Source organism: Carassius carassius, chromosome 32 (assembly GCF_963082965.1).
Source record: "Carassius carassius chromosome 32, fCarCar2.1, whole genome shotgun sequence".
In the NCBI taxonomy this organism is placed as follows: domain Eukaryota; kingdom Metazoa; phylum Chordata; class Actinopteri; order Cypriniformes; family Cyprinidae; genus Carassius; species Carassius carassius.
In genome coordinates, this window is record NC_081786.1 from 29,813,225 (window position 1) to 29,832,378 (window position 19,154).

Genomic DNA, 19,154 nt, shown 5'->3' on the forward strand with positions numbered 1-19,154 from the left:
GGCTGGATGGTTTTCCACCATGGATTTGGCTAGTGGTTATAACCAGGTCCCCGTCAATGAAAAAGACCGATCGAAGACCGCATTTTGTACACCATTTGGCCTATTTGAATTTAACCGTATGCCCTTTGGGCTCTGTAATGCTCCAAGCACCTTCCAGCGTCTGATGGAACGGATGTTTGGAGACCAACAGGGTAGCTCGTTACTGCTGTACCTAGATGATATTGTAGTATTCTCCTCTTCTGTTTCGCAGCATCTGGAGCGTTTGGAGGTTGTGCTGGGTCGCTTGGAGCGTGAGGGTTTAAAGGCCAAATTGGCAAAATGCGCGTTCTTCCAGAAAGAGGTCAAGTATCTTGGTCACGTGATTTCGGCTCAGGGCGTATCCACAGATTCCAGCAAGATAGAGGCGGTGTCACAGTGGCGGTGTCATAGTGGCGGTGTCCTACCGGGGCATCAGAACTGCGCTCATTCTTGGGGTTTGCCAGTTATTACCGCCGTTTCGTCCAGGGATTCGCGAAACTGGCAGCCCCCCTGCATCGTGTGGTGGCTGAGTGTACTACTGGTAGGCCCCGGGAACGGGCTGGTAAGAGCTTTGCTGATGCCTGGTCGGAACAGTGCCAACAGAGCTTCGACGAATTAAAGGTGAGGCTTACAACAGCACCGGTGTTGGCATACGCCGATTTCTCCCTACCTTTTATCCTGGAGGTGGACGCTAGTTATGGTTGTTTGGGAGCAGTCCTCTCTCAGGAGCAGAATGGGAGAGTAAGACCTATTTGATTTTACCATCAGGTATCGCTCGGGTAGGAGCAATAGAAATGCGGATGCCCTCTCCAGACAGGACCCCTCTGGGCAGTGTGAGATGAATGCACTCTTGTTGGGAACTGAAGTGCCAGCCACTGTTAAGCAGGTGTTTGTGGCAGAATCGCGTCCACAAGCAACTCAAGCTGTAGTCTCCGTGTTGCCTGGTTTTGAGGGCGACATGGGCGCTTGTCAGCAAGCCGACCCCGTAATTGGTCAGATTCTAAAGTTTTGGAGACAAGGTGTTCCCCCTTCCCCAGCAGAGCGGAGACAGCTGCCTAAAGCTGCCCTCGTGTTACTCCGCCAATGGGATCGGCTGGTGGATAGAGCGGGTGTATTGCATCGCCGCGTCTTTCGCCCAGATGGAGGTGAGGAGGCTTTTCAGTTGGTTCTCCCAATTACTTTGCGACGTTAGGTCTTGGCCCAGGTTCATCAAGGGCATGGGCACCAGGGCATTGACCGCACCACTGAGCTGGTTCGACAGCGCTGTTATTGGCCAGGCCTTACAGCTGATGTAGCTCAGTGGTGCCGTGAATGTGAGAGATGCCAGGCTGCGAAGGACACCCAGCCTGTAGTTCAGAGTTTCTTGAGCCCTCACGTTCGGGAATTGAGAACGTATTGGTAATGACTGATGTCTTTACTAAATTTACGCAGGCAGTCCCTACCCGGAACCAGCGAGCTGAAACCGTAGCCCAGGTACTTGTGTCTGAGTGGTTTTGTAAGTTTGGCGTTCCTGCCCGCATCCACTCAGACCAAGGCCGTAATTTTGAGTCCTCCCTTATCCAGCAGTTGTGTCACTTATACCAGGTGGAGAAGTCTCGCACTACCCCGTGGCATCCTGCCGGCAATGGGCAGTGTGAGCGCTTTAACAGGACCCTGCACAATCTCCTGCGTACCCTGCCTAGTTCACGGAAGGATGACTGGGTCTCTGCATTGCCCCAACTACTCTTCTGTTATAACACTACTCCCCATCAGGTGACTGGAGAGTCTCCCTATTTTCTCATGTTTGGACAGGAACCCCGACTACCTGTAGATTTTCTGTTGGGTCGTGGTCAGGAGAGGGGTCCTGGTAGTGTTAACAGTTGGGTGTTGGAGCATCAGACTAGACTGCAGGTGGCCTTTGAAGGGGCCCGGGAACAGCTGCGTCTAGCTGCAGGGCGCCGCAAGGAGATGCATGACTCTCGTATCCGGGACGCACCCTTGAGTGAAGGCCAGTTAGTCTATCTCCGTAACTATGGTCTAAAGGGTCGTCACAAGATCCAGGACCATTGGAGTGCAGTGGTGTATCAGGTACTGAAAGCACCTGGAATAGGAGGCTCAGTATACACCATTGCCCCGGTCAACAATGTGAGTAGGGTGAGGCATGTTCATCGCTCTCTGTTGAAGGCCAGAATAGGGCGGGAGCCCTTGGCACCCCCCCCAGAGAATAGGGCGTCGGTTGGCGAGGAACCACTGTTGGAGGATCCTTCCTCAATGGAGGAAGTTGACCTTTTTAGGGTCGTACATGAGACTTTGCCGGCTGCTATGGAGTCAGGGAGTCAGGGCCCCGTTTTGGCAGACTCCAGTTCACTAGAGCCTGTGGTGGATGTGGAGGTTGAGGCTCCTGTGGTTCCTGGACCATCAGGGCAGGGCGCCGTAAGTCAGTTACCCTTGACTGATTTTGGTCCCTTTGGTCCATCATATGTGAATGGGGCAGTGAGGCGTACTAGGCGAACTACTGCTGGTCATCATTCTAACCGTAACCATCTTCCTAGGGCTGTAGGGAGGGTGGCAGGTTTGGAGGCTGTTGAGGCCTCAACCGGTTCTATATCCGCTTTGTTTAGACCTTGGGATTAGGGTTATTGGAATAATCGGCGGGGCGACGATTCAAGAGCTGGGGGTAGATTGTGGCAAGGTGGGTGATGTAGTTTAGTTTCATTGGCTCATTGGTGCATGATTGTCACCTACCATAGCCTATTGGAGGTGGCGCTGATGGTATTTTAAGGCTGGAGTTAGATCGCCTGGGGTGCGTCACGACTGGTACCGCCCATACTGAGTGTGCCGGTGCAGACGTGCATTTTATGCCCGGTTGGGTCACAGGTTGTCCACTGCATGTCAGGTATGTGCGTGATTTTCTTTTTTTTTACCTACTGTTATTTTGGCGTCGGATGATTACTTATCTGTTTAACTCTTAGCCATGAAATCAGTGAAAAGTCTTCCTGCATGTTAATTCATTATGAGCTGTGAGCGACTATACACTTCGTGTGGCACGAGGAATTGCTTTGGGTAAGCGTGATCAATCTGCTTCCTCTTTTTCGCAAGACAAGTAATTAATTAAGAATTCTTCTTTCTTAGTGTGCTGAGCTGTCTCTCCCGTCACGTTTCTTGAAGGCGGAAGTTTATACTGTCGTTAAAGGAGGATGCGCTGCTGTTTTTCTTTCCCTGCTTTTTGGGCTGGTTTACATCTAGGGCATTATTAGTGTCATCGCTCGTGCCCTGATAAGTGTTTCCACGCTAGTGTTGGGGAACGCTGATTCTGGGACCTGCTCGATTTGGACTGTTGCATTCATTTCATTTTTGTGGGGTGTTGTTTATATTGTTGTTTATTAGTATTTTGTTTTGTATACTTTCAATATTTTAAGTTTGATATTGTAATAGTGTTTCTTGATAAATGTTTTTGTTTACTTTGATGGAAATATTTCCACTGTATTACTGAATTTAATTTGTTTTCTTTGTTTTGGTTTATTCTAGGCACTGCTGGCCCGGGGCTGGGAGGCTAGCTAGCTAGTTTGGAGTATTACAGGTGGTGGTGCAGTTGTGTGGAGTGCAGTGCTGCGTGGATTCACCTCTCACTGCGTGTGTGTGTGCGTGTGTGTGTTACACGAATCCACAGATAGGGTCTTCACTCCATCTAGCCTGCCCCCTGCCACTGGAAAGCCTGTGTCTTTTATTATTATTATTTTTGTTTATTCTTTTGTATTTCTCAAATTGATATTTTTATTTTATCCAGTACACAGAGTTTCTGATTGTGACAGTGTTTGATGGTGACCTGACAATTGACATTGATTATCATTGACGTTTTAACTAATTATGGTGATTTGAATAAAGTATTTTGTACATTGTTCACACGCCTCGCTCAGATTACTTCAGCCTACGAACCTGTGTCCCTTATTTTTGGTTATTTCCCCGTTTCCTTACGGGGTGGCGTAGTCGGATTGTATTTGGGTGTGTTCAAACTTACTTGCAACGTCCCCCCCCCCACCCCCCCCCCCCCCCTCTTCAGCACTGCCACACTTGTCTCCACTCAAGACCATGACCAAGTCTGCATGACATCTTTAAGTTCCAGCATAAGGTTTGGGGTATTGGCAATGTTAACTTTTCTGCTTGCCAGATGTTGTGTTATTACTCTGTTGCTTTCATTATCAAAAAAAGTGAACAAGCACATTGAGTATTTTATCCATATTCAAGGTTGTTGCTTCATCAACATTGTGTGAGAACATGCAATTTTTTAGCTTCTCAGACAACATTTTTTTGTAGTGCAATGCCAGGAGTGTTCATGTAACTCGCATGTTGATTTGAAACCGACAGGCTAGTTAACGCTTTATGTCTTCTGCCAGTTTTCTACACAGGGTGACCAGTGGCTGTGAAATTCTGAATGACAAATCACGTTCTGCTATTAATGTGTACAAACTTATTTTTAAATCGCAGAAACGGTCAGTCATAGACAAAGGTGTGTCAGCTGTAACAGCTGCTCCCGGCAACATCGTGGTAAGTTTGCACGGGCAGCGGCTCTATGACCGGAGTCTAAATCATGACGAGCAAGCACTTTCTTACCGCTGCTGGCATACAGTAGCTTCTTCGACCAAATCGTGCAGAAACAAGCCCTGGGCTCTCTCAGTTTCTTGCACCAACTGCCAAAAGGCTCGCCATCTCTACTTTCTTCAATCCACGCCCAGCGCCATTTATTTTTGAGTCCTTTATCTATTGTTAGGACATCATCCCCAGGCTTCATAAACTTGTGCTCCATTTTTTTTTTCTCCGACAACGCTAACGTGACATTGATGTATGGGTGTCAATCATACTGTGTTGCAAGGACCCACCCTTCTCTGCTTCTGCTTCTGGCTTGTAACATTAGTTAAAGCTGTGTTCCTCTCATATGATTGGTAAGTGAAATAAATTGGCTATAAACACTGGCTTGAAACACTGGATACAGTTGCGAATGACCAAAGGTATTTATTAAATACTCAAAAGAACAAAACAAGGCCAGATAGAAGATACAAGTCGCAGGGACTGCAGTGGGCTGAATCCTCAAATAAAGGGACCAAAACAGGAAACTACAATGGCTACATGCCAACTCAGGCAAACAATCCAAGGCACTAGCACTAGCGGCAGGAACGTTCAAACAAACAGGAATTGGAGGACACTGCATGGAACGAGACAATAGAGAACCACTAATAAAATGATCTGAAAACGAACAAGACAAACACAGGACTATTTATAGACCAACAGAACAAGACGCACATGCCGCTAATTTGATTGCTCGTCAGCAATAGCTGACGCTGATAGACAATCAGACCAGAGCAGTAACACCGAAAGAAGAGAATGAGTGAAATTCTAAGGGTTGGTTGATATGTACTTAAAAACGTGGGTTTCGCTATCAGGTTAGATTGATTCCTGTTTGATTGGATTTTTATTAGTTAATGCCCACCTCCAATATATGTTAGTCTGATGCAGTGGCGTCATGCCCATTCGAAGTGAGGGGGCACGTGCCCCTCAGATTTCTGAGCCAAGTGGATTTTAAATGCAGCTTCCAAACGACAAAAAAAAAAAAAAAATTGCTGAATAATATTTTTTATATATTTGATACAATCACAGCGGTGTGATTAGATCTTTCAGTGCACAGCATCAGCTGCTAAATTCAAATCTGCGTTCGCTGGCTGGCGCTGAGCCAGAGACAGACGCGTTCGTACAACGCTTCATGATAACCAATCAGAAACTATTCTGTTGCACTTATGGATGCAATGGCCAATCAGAGACGTCCAGAAGAGTCATCACTGACACGTGGTGTTTTGTTCACTTGCTCGCTGACTGAATTATTTAGCGAATTCTCTCATCAGAAACAACAAAAAGTGCAGATGTGCGTACGAATGTAAGTAAGATATTCGTTTCATAATGTAAAGTGCTTCAGTGATTTTAATGGGAGTTTTTGAGAGTGCCTGAACTCTGGCTAGACTGAATGAAAATGTTTTTTAATAATGTAAATGTTCTTTACTCTCTGTAAAATGAAATGCAAAATGCAAATTCAGTCGTATTAAAAATATTTTATGGCATGATATGGCACTTAAGTACAAAGTAGGGTTTTTATGTGTAGTTAATAGATTACACTACATTTCCATATATTGATCAAATAGCAATCTATAAAGGTGCAAAACGTGTTTACCTACACATATTTGAGAAACGAGATATTTCCTGATATATTAAGCATGTTTGGAATAAAAAATAAATAAATAAATAAATAAAAATATAATATAAGCCTATATCAGTTATACAGTGCTTTCGTAGAATGACTTATACCCCACACCCCCCCCCCCCCCCCAAATGTGCCCCCTCAAAAATCATGAATGCATGACGCCCCTGGTCTGATGTGATTGATTTATCTGGAGATCTAAGGAAAAAAGACGAGAGGAGAGACTATAATAGAATAGGTGAGCAAAAAGGTTGGTTCTAATCTAAATCTACCATTTAATAACCCAAATAATTTGAGTTAAACCTTCATATTTTTTTTTCAGAAACGTATTTGTTTAGTCAAGTGTCCAATTGAACACAGGAAATGTGTTTGCCAGTTTTATTTTGGTACATTTACGAGTGAAAGACATTATGGCCTGTATGAGAATACAGTGATTTCAGTTAGAAAGATTGTAGATTTGTTGTACTATTCGTCGTGCTGTTGTCAAGTGCAACAGTTAGTCGACGTGGAAAGTGTACGAGCAGATCAGATAGACCTGTTGAGCCACCGGAAGCACTCACAGGTCCTCTGACAACGAGGGACTGTACGAGCCGCAACCGGATAGCACGCCCAGCCACCGGGATTGTTGGGTGTTCCTCCGGCAGCGAGGGAGCGACGGCAGTTAGTTAGGTTGGTGCGAGCCGGGTTTGACGAAAATTGGGACTGCGAATGGACTACAGGTACTGCTTATTGGTTTTATTTTAGCTCACTGAAGAGTGAAGAGACCAGTTTGCATTTTAAAGGCCACTACATACTCAAACATCGAATCAGGCCTGCATCGGGGTTGGGTTTGAGTGTGTTTATGGTGTGAGTGGGCCCACTGTTTATATATATATATATATATATATATATATATATTTATATTTTTTATATTTATATATATATATTTTTTTTTATACATTGAGTTTACAGTTCATAAAACGCTGAAACGTGTTACTTGGATAATAGTGTTATATCAGTGCACTAAGTAGTAAATGAATTAAGTGGATTTATTATTTCACAGTTTGTGCTGCAGAGACTGTACATATAGAGAAACGTAAAGGTGTTGAAACTTGTAAACTTGGGTATATTTCCATAAGGGATTTTCTGAGTAATTTAATCCATGTATTACTGGTTTACCAGTATGAAATATTCATACCTGTACTTATTCATATTGAAATTAACTATTGGTTATTACTAATATATATCATCTGAATATTCATATCTGATATTTATACCATCATATTAATATATATATATTGTATTTTCCTTTTTATTATTATTATCTGTTTCTTAAATCATTTTGTTAGGATACGTGTTTCTGATTAGTTATTTAGGAAACGAATATCTCTATGTGGTATCAGAGATGGGGTCTTAAATTACAGTCGAGAGACACCAATTAAAGGAGCCCTGGTGCTCCACCCACTAGAACGTAGGTCAGGTCGTCAGGACATACCTAGGAGGGCAGGGGGCGCTACATATATTTCATTTTAGTTAAAGTTTATTTTATTTCAAGTAACAATTGTTTAATTTTTAGCTTTAGTTAACTATAATAACCCTAGTTAAGATTGACAGCTGCTGTCATTTGGAGTGGAAAACAGCGGTGCAAAGATTCTTAAAAATAACAAAAGACAAATAACAGCATACAGGTTTGGATCAACACAACATTAAGAGAAATCTCATTTTTGATGAAGTTGTCTATTTAAATGGCTTGTGATTCCCTCCATGCTGGTTCATGCTAGTTCTCTCCTCTTCAATAATCTGGCTCTTTACAGCTGGATGCTTGGTGCTTTACCTTCTCATTTAGCTTTCAATTAGCCCTGTAAATGTTTTCAACACTTTGGCACAATGGTTTTATAGGCCAGAGTCTTCAGCCATTAACAGTGCTTGCAACATCGGCGAGTGATAACCATCTGGCCTGCCACCCAAAGAGATAGAGCACACTTAATGGAGTGAAAAAGTAAAAGCAATTAATGTCACATTAATATAATGATAATAATGCCTTCCCTTGCAGCTCGGGCGAGTGAAGTAGAGGCCAGGGACAAATTAGAGCAGCATGCCACGTGATAGATGCCACCCGCTCTCTGAGGAGAAGATGAGAGATCACTGGAGAGCAGAGGAGAAAACGGAGCTCACTTCACTCGAGGCTGCTGTATAGTACCAGCATATAGTCTGATCTACTTTACAGATTAAGGTCACATTAGGGAAATTTTGGCCCAAAAAGGTCTACTGTTAACAGAGCTGTATGAAGCAGAGGTCACTTTTCATACCAAAAAGGTTTTTTGGGGTTTTTTTTGTTTACAGATTTTTACTAACATGTATTTTTCATTATTGTATTTTTTTTTTGTCTTTTTTTGTTTTTGTTTTAATGATTTTAGATATGTCTATAGTTTTTATAAATTTTTATTTCATAATTTTTATTTTTGTATTAATTATTGTTTTTAGTTAACTATAATAAATCTTGTCTACAGGGCATTTGCTTGACCAGCCCCTTGTGAACACTTTTGCTTTTATTAAAAATTCCCAGTTGTGTGGATATGTTGAAATGTAGATATTGTCAATGAAAATTCACAGAACAACAGTAAATGTGAATGAACCTTTATTTTTGCAAATAAATAAATAAATAAATAAATAAAACAATTAAAAATACCTTAGTACTGGACTGTAAATATGGTATAATAAAAACTTGTCAATTGGTTAACTGTAATAACTGTTAATAAAAATTGTAACAAATATTAATTTACAGTACATTTATGCATTTGGCACATCACACTTTCAAGACACACATTTACTTTTGATCAGTTCTTGCTTTACTTGGAAATTGAACCCATGACATTGGTGCTGCTAACACCATGTTCAACTGTTTGAAATATATGATGTGCTATACAGTTTTTGGAAGTGAAAAATTATTTACAGTGAAAGTGTAAATTGACATTCCCAGAATTATCTATGTGACACTTTATATATTTTTTACTGAAATAATGGTTTCTTTTTTAATTTTCCCATCAGTTATCTAACATAAACCCTGGCGCAAATCTTATGATGTTTATTTCTTGAAGGATCGCCAAAATTCCGAAATGACAGTAGACTGAGTTATAATAAGAGTCTTGTTACGTTTTACCTTGTAATAGTCACAGCAGAACAGACGAGAACCGGACACTAGCTTCAACTTCACTTGTTTCTCTTTTATTCTTCTTCTTTTTCGTTTCTACCAAACATTTATTCCCATGTGAGCTACATCGCCCTCCACAGGTTAAACCATAACTCAATACACAACATATTTTCCCTTTTGTTTAGGAAGCTTACCAGGTAAAATAAAAATGACTACGCCGTCTCTTTAATCACTTAGACCTCAGCTGTAATATAATGCAAACTTAAATGTTTCCTTATTTATACTTAACATTAACCTTATTTTCTTTTCAATACTTGTAACAATTTAACAGTATAACATGCAACCTTATGTTGATTACACTTCTAACAGAAGCAATAAACTTAAGTGAATTTAAACAAACAAATTCACAAGCAAAACAGCATTCAGATTATTATTATTATATATATATATATATATATATATATATATATATATATATATATATATATATATATATATATATATATATATGGTTTCCCTCACATTACAATGTCCTTGCTTTTTTTTTTTTTACTTCGATGTCATTCCCTCTTTGATCTTAGGTACTTGTGCCCCTCTTCTCGCATCTGTGTAAACCTTTGATGCATTTTGTTTAGAGATGACACGGTTGCGCAGTTGCTTTTCTGTTAGCAGAGTAGCTTTGCTTGCTGGACCGATGTTCACCTTTGTGCGCATTTTCCTGTTGAACATGAGTTCATATGGTGACACTCCTGTTGTACTATGTGGAGTTGCACGATATGTGAGCAAGAAGTCCTGTATGAATGGTTTCCACGATTTCCTCTCCTGCTCGGCAGTAAGGAGTGTTTCTTTGAGAACACGGTTACAGCGTTAAACAGCTCCGTTTACTTGTATAATACAAAGATACTTTCCTGTGTGTAATATCTCTTACTGCCAGAAATTCTTTGAACTCGCTTGAGGTAAACTGTTTCCCATTGTCACTAATGAGTTCTGTGGGGTTGCCGAATTGGGCAAACACTGCAGACAGGAAGGTAGTGACAGCCGTGGTTGTGATTGAATGTGTAAAAGCCACCTCCGGCCACTTTGTATAATAATCAATCCGAGTCACTGCATAGCGGCAGTCCCAGTTTGCTGACTCACACGGTCAGACGATGTCAATTCCTACTTTCTGCCATGGACCGTCTGGCAGTGGGAATGGCTGAATTGGAGCAGCATACGTCTTAGCACTTTTATCATTCATCTGGCAGGTCATACATGCACTAATGTTGTTCTGCACCAACATGTCCATGCCGGGCCACCAGTATAAGTCACGCAGCCTCTGCTTTGTGCGCACAACACCCTGGTGAGTTTCATGTGCCAGGTCCACCAGCTGTTTTCTCAGAGCTACAAGCACTAGCCGTCGGTGGGGGCCCCTGTATATTGCACATCTTGGACTGAGAGTTCATCTCTAGTAGCAAAGTAGGGTTTGAGCACCGCCGGTAGAGACTTTGCTGTTTTAGGCCACCCTTTTTTTATCTGTGCCCTGATGGCAGTAAGCTCTGGGCATACTTCACATGCCCCAGCGAAGTCCTTTGCTGAGAGAGCTTTCAGTTCTGTGTCCAGCAAAACTACAAGTTCAGGCTCAGTCACTGGCTCTGCATTTTCTTCTGATGGTAGAGGCAGACGAGAGAGACAGTCAGCAGCATAGTTTTGTGCTCCTGCACGATACACCACATCGTACGTGAAGCAAAGAAGTCTGGCAGACCACCGGGCAATACGCATTCCCGCGCGCACAAGTCCTTTTTGTGTGTAGCAGTGTGGTAAGAGCCTGGTGATCTGTACGCAATATGAATCTTGTCCCCCATAAAAACATCCTCCACTTTTCCACAGCCCACACACAGGCTAATGCCTCCTTCTCTACAATGGAGTATTTTCGTTCTGCAGGGGTAAGTGAACGTGAGGCAAAAGCAACTGTGCCTTCCGTGTTATCAGCATGCATTTGTGTCAATATGGCCCCCAACCCATAATCCGAAGCGTCTGTAGACACAATAGTAGTAAGGCTGGGGTCAAAGACGGATAGTGCTGAACTGGTTACGATGCGAGTCTTGACCGTGTCAAAACTTGACTGTGCTGCTGCTGTCCACTGAAAGGTATCGTCACGCAGGCAGTCTCGCATGGGCTCTACCAGGGATGCATAGTTTTACACATATTTTGCATACCAGGCTGTGAGCCCCAGGAATGAGCGCAGTGTGGTGGCGTCGCTAGGCGCTGGAGCAGCTGTAATAGCCTTGAGGTGGTCTTTGTCTGGTAGCAAACCCTAAGCTGAGATGGTGTGTCCAAAGAACCATAAGCTGATCTGGTTGAAGTGACATTTTTCATTATTGAGCTGGAGACCAGCTTCCTTTAACGCACCAAGCACCATCTGCAGGTTACGATCATGCTCCTCCTTTCCTGTGCCATAGACTATTACATCATCCAGATAATTCTGGACCCCCTTAAGATCTTTCAGCACCAGAGACAACATCTTGGAGAACGCACTTGGAGCTGAACACAGTCCATATGGAACCCGACAAACCTGAACAGCCCTTCGCGCGTTATGTAATGCAGTCATATCTCTGCTTTCCTCTGCCAGTAACACCTGATGATAAGCATTGGCTAAATCAATGGTGGAGAACACAGTAGCTCCACGCATTTCAGAGAAAAGATAATCCATATGGGGAAGTGGGTGACTGTCCATCACTACCGCCTTGTTTGATTCACGTAAGTCCACGCACATTCTCACTGCACCATTCTTTCTTCGTGTGACAACAATGGGTGATACCCATGGAGATGCATCAATCCTCTCTATCACATCCATTTCTAACAATCTCTCCAATTCAGCAGAGACAGCTTGTTTAACCGAAAGTGGAAGTCTCTGCAGCTTTTGTTGAACAGGTTGAACGTCTTCCCTGACTTTTACACAGTAAATGAAACCTTTAGCAAGACCTAGCTTCTCCCCAGTCACAGCTCCGACTTTGATCTTTCTGATCTCTGTCACTGGACCCGCAGGTGAGAGCACACTGTTGTTGTCAATAGAAAGTCTCAGTGCTCTGAATAAGTCCATTCCCAGCAGAGCCGTGCCTGTCTTCACGATGTACAGTGTAGCTGGTACTGTAATGGTCACATACTGCCCTGTAGTTAACATACACCAAAGCTGACGTTCCAGTGCTAGGTTGCAAGTAACTAACCTTTTTTCTGGCTCACCAAGTGGCACACCGCTGAAGTGCGTTCTGTAGAGGTGCTCAGGAATGATTGACACTGCCGATCCCTTATCCACCAATAACTCCACAGTACGGGAAGTTGTTTTTGACTTTATGGCTACTGTGCATGTAATTTTGTCATCTCGTTGTCCATTTTCTATCATTTTCACCGTATTCATTTCCAAAATAACCACTTCTCCTACTTTGGCTGTGTTTTGTTTGGACTTACATACACGACCAAAGTGTCCGACGCCAACTTTACTGCTGTATCCAGAGTGAGGTCTGCCTCAGTTTGTACTAACAGTCTCTCACGTATTTTTACACAGCTAGCGTGCTCAATAAGTTGGTCCCGTATCATTTCATCTGTATTACCAGCAAACCCGCACGCAGTAGCTAACTCACAAAGCGCACCCACATACTCAGCTACAGTCTCATGTGGTCTCTGTATTCTTTGCCTGAACTTGTGTCGTTCCACCACGACATTTATTGCTGGACTGAAATGTGCACGCAAAGCAGCCACTGCTGAATCATAGGTTGTACCTACGTTTGTGAGTGTATAAAATACACGTTGCCCTTCGGTGCCCAAGCAGTGTAGGAGAATTGCATATTTCCTCGTATCGGGCCAGTCATCCCCCTCCGCGTGAATAGCGAGCAGGTAATTTCCGAACATTTTCATCCACATATCGAACGGGATAGTGGGTTGTCCACTGCATGGCAGGAACAACGCAGGGAGAGGCACACCGGCAGTCGTCATCACAGCAGAACAGACGAGAACCGGACACTAGCTTCAACTTCACTTGTTTCTCTTTTATTATTCTTCTTTTTCGTTTCTACCAAACATTCATTCCCATGTGAGCTACATCGCCCTCTACAGGTTAAACCATAACTCAATACACAACAAGTCTTTTCCTCAAAGTTTTTGGAGGCAGGTGTGTTTTGTAGCTGTTGTCCTGGACAGAGTAGCCTTCTGTTGACTTGTGTGTGTGTGTGTTTGTGTGCGCGCGTTTGCGCGCATGCGTTTAGGGCTAATCATGTATCCCTGCTGTTGCTCTGTCTCTTTCTATCTCTTGACCCTTCTGTGTTGGTGCCACCCCTCTCTATCAGTGTTAATTTCACTACATCTCCAGGGTGGCTTATATTGGAATATGTTAACCAACCGGCTACATTAGCATAGCGTGATGGATGTGCTTGAATCTCAGGCCAGATAATGTCCACACTTTGCATTTTAAACTAAGCCGTGCCACTCATTCTCATGCTAGACAATTAAACTTCATTTTATGAGCAGATTTCCTGGCAAAAGATGCACAATCATTATATTTAAAGATTATTTTCTGATTATGTAACCAGAGTTGCCGATGTCAAAGACAGATAAATTACTAATAAACACAGTGTTAAGTGTGGAGCCATGCTTTAAAAAATTTAATAAATAAAATAAAAAAAAAAAAAATCTAAATTTAGGTTTTAAACCAAACCATAAATATAACATAATTTGAGAAAAAATACATTTGACAAATGTATTATTATTAAGCTGTTTTTTAAAGTATTATTTTTTTTTCAGTGTAGTATTAATAGCAACTAAAAGGACTGGTGTCACTGATCTAAGATAAAGATTCGTAACCTTAACAGTCAATCATTTATTATAACCACAGACGATTAAACAGTTACATCTTCATAATATTCAAAACCCATAATAATCAGAACATAATTATTTATCATTTATAAGCTGCTATTTGTCATATTTTGACTAATGTCTGTCAACAAGACATTCATCACAATATGAAAAAAAAATTATTTTTAAATAAAAAATACTGTAAGGCCTTGTGGCCCGTCACCGCGCGGTCAGACACCCGTCTCATCTCATCCTGGAGTTCCTGGAACGAGGAAAAGCAAGGATCGTTATTCTCCCACACCGCCATCCCCCAACGAGCCGCACGCCCCGACAGAAGGTTTAAAACCAACGCCACTCTGGATCTCTCAGTGGAAAATGTAACAGGTTGAAGTGAGAAAAATAAATGAGCATCTAGTCAGGAAAGCTCGACACAACTCTGGCTCACCCACATATCTTTCAGGCATTGGTATCCTGGTCTCGAGCTGGCTGGTGACGTTGGTAGGGTTGAGGGGAACAGGCAGTGGGGTGGGCACAGCGGGCGATCTCAGCTGTTGAATTTGGGTAGTGAGCTCAGACACCTGCGTCACTAAAGCTTGTACTGCCTGAGCGGTGGCAGAGACCTGTTCCTCCTGACAATCCATCCACTGGTTACTCATAGTCAGGTATTCTTGTAGCTCTGCCATTCTCACTGGATCCATCAATGGTCAGATTGTTCTGTTATGTCTAGTGACAGGAAAAAGGCAGAGAATCCAATAGCGTGTTAAACAACTAATGTTTATTATAATCAAGTTCTCAAAAGGAGTGAAAGACAGACAGACACTGGACAAAGCACAGGCAAGTGAAGCAGGACTGAAGCAGGCAAGGCAGGCTTAAGAGACCACCACTCAGGACAGCGACGCAGGGATGCAATGGCCGAACCAACCCGGCGGGATCCAGGAATCCGGAACGAAGAGCCAAGACCAGGACACACATGAACAGCCGAAACCACCAGACACACTGCAACAATCTGACAACAAGGCTGGGTGAGACACAGGTTTAAATAGCCCCGGTGATGAGTGCAGCAGGTGGCAGTGATCAGAGTGAGAAGGTGAGACAGTGAATTCATGAACCGTGACACAGTCTTTATTGTAAAATAAACCAAAATAAGCAGTTACCTAAGTTGTGTCAAATTACTGACACTAGAAGTCACATTTGAGAGTCTCAAACACTCCTGATGTTTCAAAAAAGGGCAATAATTTTTTTTACATTTGCATGCCAGCCAATCCCCCGACATACAGCGTAGGCTTTAGGTCAGGCAATGGCTGCATTTGTTATCCAGGAACATCATATGTGGCTTAAACTTTCAAAAATATGGGTTGCAGAGAAAGTGCTTTTCTTGATGCCCCTATCTAACAAGTTGGCAGTTCTCTGCAGTAAAAGCCCACCTTGGCAGAGATGCACTGGTCCCCAGTGAGCCTCATTGCACAGACACTGTGCAAGTTGGAAGGAGAACAAGTTCTTTTTGGTTGCACCATACTGTATTTGCCCAACCAGACTTAGTTCTCAGAGCTCATGCTGATGGTGTTGGACCCATCCTGGTGAACCCTCTGAGGAAAGACCTTCATTCTCAGGAGAAGGGCACAATTTGGCACCCTCACCTAGACTGTAACTCAAGTAAGAGCTCCCTCTATGCCTTGAAGTGGCATCCTATTTACTACATAGAGAAGTGAAGGGCCTAGAGAAATGATTGTCTGCTTCTAGCCTCAATGTGGCTGTGATAGCTCAAATGATACTGTGCAATGATACTGTCCTTGGGACAGCGTGACCTAATCATTAGGTTCCATATAGGTGCATTAAGGTTAAATCCTCCAAGACCACACTTCAACCTCTCTTGGAGCCTCTATTTAGTCTTACAGACCCTACAGAATTGGTCTCAAACTCAATTCTTGGAGGGCCGCAGCTCTGCACAGTTTAGCTTCATCCCTAATAAAACACACCTGGTCCAGCTTATTAAGGTCTTCAGGATATCTAGAAACTTCCAAGCAGGTGTGATTTGGAGATGGTTGGAGCTCAACTCTGCTGAGCTGTGGCCCTCCAGAAATTGAGTTGCAGACCACTGCCCTACAGAGTGATCCATCCACATGTCTAGAGTTCAGTCCAGCAGACTTTAACATTTTCCTGAGATCCCCAGCCCAGATATGGGTCAAAGTTCCCACTAATCTCTAAAGGGATCAAGTCGAAACTGCAAGCAATCCTTCATGATGAGGGAGACTCAGCACTGTCTCTGTTATGTCCAGTATAGACCTTGTATATACACCTGTACCAAACAGAGATAACTGGATTGTGGATGCGATTCTATTGGCATCCACCACAGTATGTGTGAGTGGCAACAATTTCTCCTATAATAATCACTCTGCTCCAGCTCCACTCCGGGTTCACAATTTCCCGCTCCCGTGCCACTCCGCGGTCACTGACACAAGAAACACCGCTCTGCCTTCGCTCCGTGGCTAAAGTATTTCAGTATGTTTGAAACGTCATGTTCATAAAGTAGCCTAAGTAAAAAAATAAAATAAATAAAAAATACCACGACAGTTTCAAAGTGGCTTAGGCTATTGCGTGCAAACTTTTTACCTACCACATGCCAAACTAATAACATGATTGTCAGCATTAAAAGGTATAATTGCTGCTTTCTGCTGTGCAAATGTTTTTTTTGCTTTTTTTTTGTGATGAAAACAACAGTACATTTTTGTCAGTTTATTTTATTTACAGATTGATGCATTTCTAACAGATTTCTGCTCATTCAAAATCAGATACAAACGAAGTAGCACTGTAAGATTACATTTGTTTGAATGCATTATTGCGAAAGCGATTGCGTGTGAATATGCTGTACCTGTTTTAACCCAAAAATATTCAGTAAAAGGAAAAGACAAATTCTTTGAAAACTAGCCTGTAACTTCCGGCTTGGCTATTGCGTCATTATAAACTTCTGATTTCAGAGATCCATCTGTATCAAGCTATAGCTAAATATGTTTAATGTGAATTCTTGCTAAATATGCAGTTATATTACAGGCCGTTGGCATGAATTGTACTTGTGATGGAGTGGTGGTGGAGTGCTCTTGGAGCGAATGAAAACCATGGTGCTCCGACTTTTAAAAAATCCGCTCCTCGCTCCAGTAAAAATCACACCGCTCCACTCTGCTTTAGCAAATGGCACACAGTTGGCTGACATCTGCAGAGCTGTGGGCTGAGGAGTTCCGCATGCCTGAGGTACCTAGGAATTATTTTCTACCTCCAAGCACTAAGTGAGGGAATTAGGTACCAGACCCATTACTTGTGGTGTGCCCCATTTTCAGGTGACCCCTTGTACTTGGATTAATGCTCCAAATGTGTTGATTATCTATTGGTAATCCCATATGCTGCAATTTCCACTGTTCGGTTTCTTATCAGTGAACCCTTTGTCTTTCACCTGGACGAAACCTCACTGTGTCACCAGTCATTGTGGTCAGTAGTCTCTCCCTTACCAGGTAGAGCCTACCAAAGGGACTTCTTCCCTATGTAGTACTTCCCACTAGGTAAGTATATAGGATATAGTCTTTCCACGTCAATCTACCCTTTGGGTTGGATTTGGTCTCTGTAATGTTCATACACCACCTCGTAACAATCTCGTAACACAGTTCCGGTGGTCGTGGTGTTTAGTATAAGCAAAGACTATAGAATACACAAGACATGCCACTCGTATAGTTTTGACCATACATCCTATTTTCTCCTGACTTTTTCTTTCTTTTTGGACCTAAATAATGCATCTGGCTGGGATTTCGAAATCATCCAAAATGTCCAGGGTTCAGCTTTTGCTTTCTACAGTCGCCATTCATTGGGTGCATTTTTGTATCAAAGTCCTGCTCAGGACCATTTTCTTAATCCTGATCCCAATTTCTGACCATTACCATCTGCTCCCACAAACATTCTAAACATTTTAATACTGAATATAATTTCACATTTGCACATCACGGAGTCACTATCAATATGCAGAGTAATTACATCGTTTTGGATTCAGGGTTGACAAGTGTGCATATTTTCCATGGAATTGGGTTGATTTTAAACTGTTGTGTTTTAAAGATTTGAAATATTGCATAAATTATGTTTAACTGAAATGCTTGTATTGAATCATTTTGCATTCTACCTATGATACAACTGTGGAAGATGTTAATTTTTGTGAGCTCCTTAGCACAAACCTGAAGGAGCACATCAGCCTCCTTTTATAACTGTATGTCCAGGGGAGTAGCTGGCATGCAAATTCCACTTGCCAATTTAATTGGCCTTTTCTGAAATGACAGAAAATTCTACACAGTGTCTCGTTCCCTCTGTCAGGGAATAGAGATTAGAATATACAAGTAAACAAGAGGTCTTCCACAAAGGAAGAAAGTTGTGCATATTAGTTACAACATGAGGGTCAATAAATGATGATGGGATTTAGATTTTTGGCACTGACAAACTCTTCCTTATAATTATTATTATTATTATTATTATTAAATTTTTAGAAGGTTGCATTTTGTTTTAAAATTCCTTATTTCACTAAACCATTTATTGGTCACTGACAGTTCTGCTATTAATATGTTCCAATCTCACAGAAGTGGCAGCACGAATATGTAAGATGGGCTGATGGCTCCTACAAAGCTGTCAGAGGCATCGGGCACCTGATCAAACTGACTCTTTATGTGACAGGAAACAGTCGTACATTTATATGCTGCTGTATGAAATAACATCTTGAGCTCATGTCACATGCCTATTTGTACTCCAAACCCAGTCTGCTGCAACACCTGATGGGAGATTTGTACATATCTGTTAGCATTTCACTGACAGTTATCACTCTCATTATGTTTTCTCTACTAGAATATTTTTCCTGAGGAATGCTAAAAGTAATTCAACATTTCTAGCAAGAACTCTTTTTTTTCTTTTTTTTTAGTAACTATTTAGCTAATT

The 19,154-nt window shown here is 42.3% G+C and overlaps 1 long non-coding RNA gene across 1 annotated transcript; it reads left to right on the forward strand.

The window, feature by feature from the left end:
• The first annotated feature begins 2,812 nt into the window (after positions 1-2,812).
• LOC132113322 (uncharacterized) lies at positions 2,813-3,602 on the forward strand. The gene is made up of 3 exons (XR_009425149.1): positions 2,813-2,893; positions 2,970-3,060; positions 3,526-3,602. It is a non-coding gene; the product is annotated as an uncharacterized LOC132113322 (long non-coding RNA).
• The last annotated feature ends 15,552 nt before the right edge of the window (positions 3,603-19,154 follow it).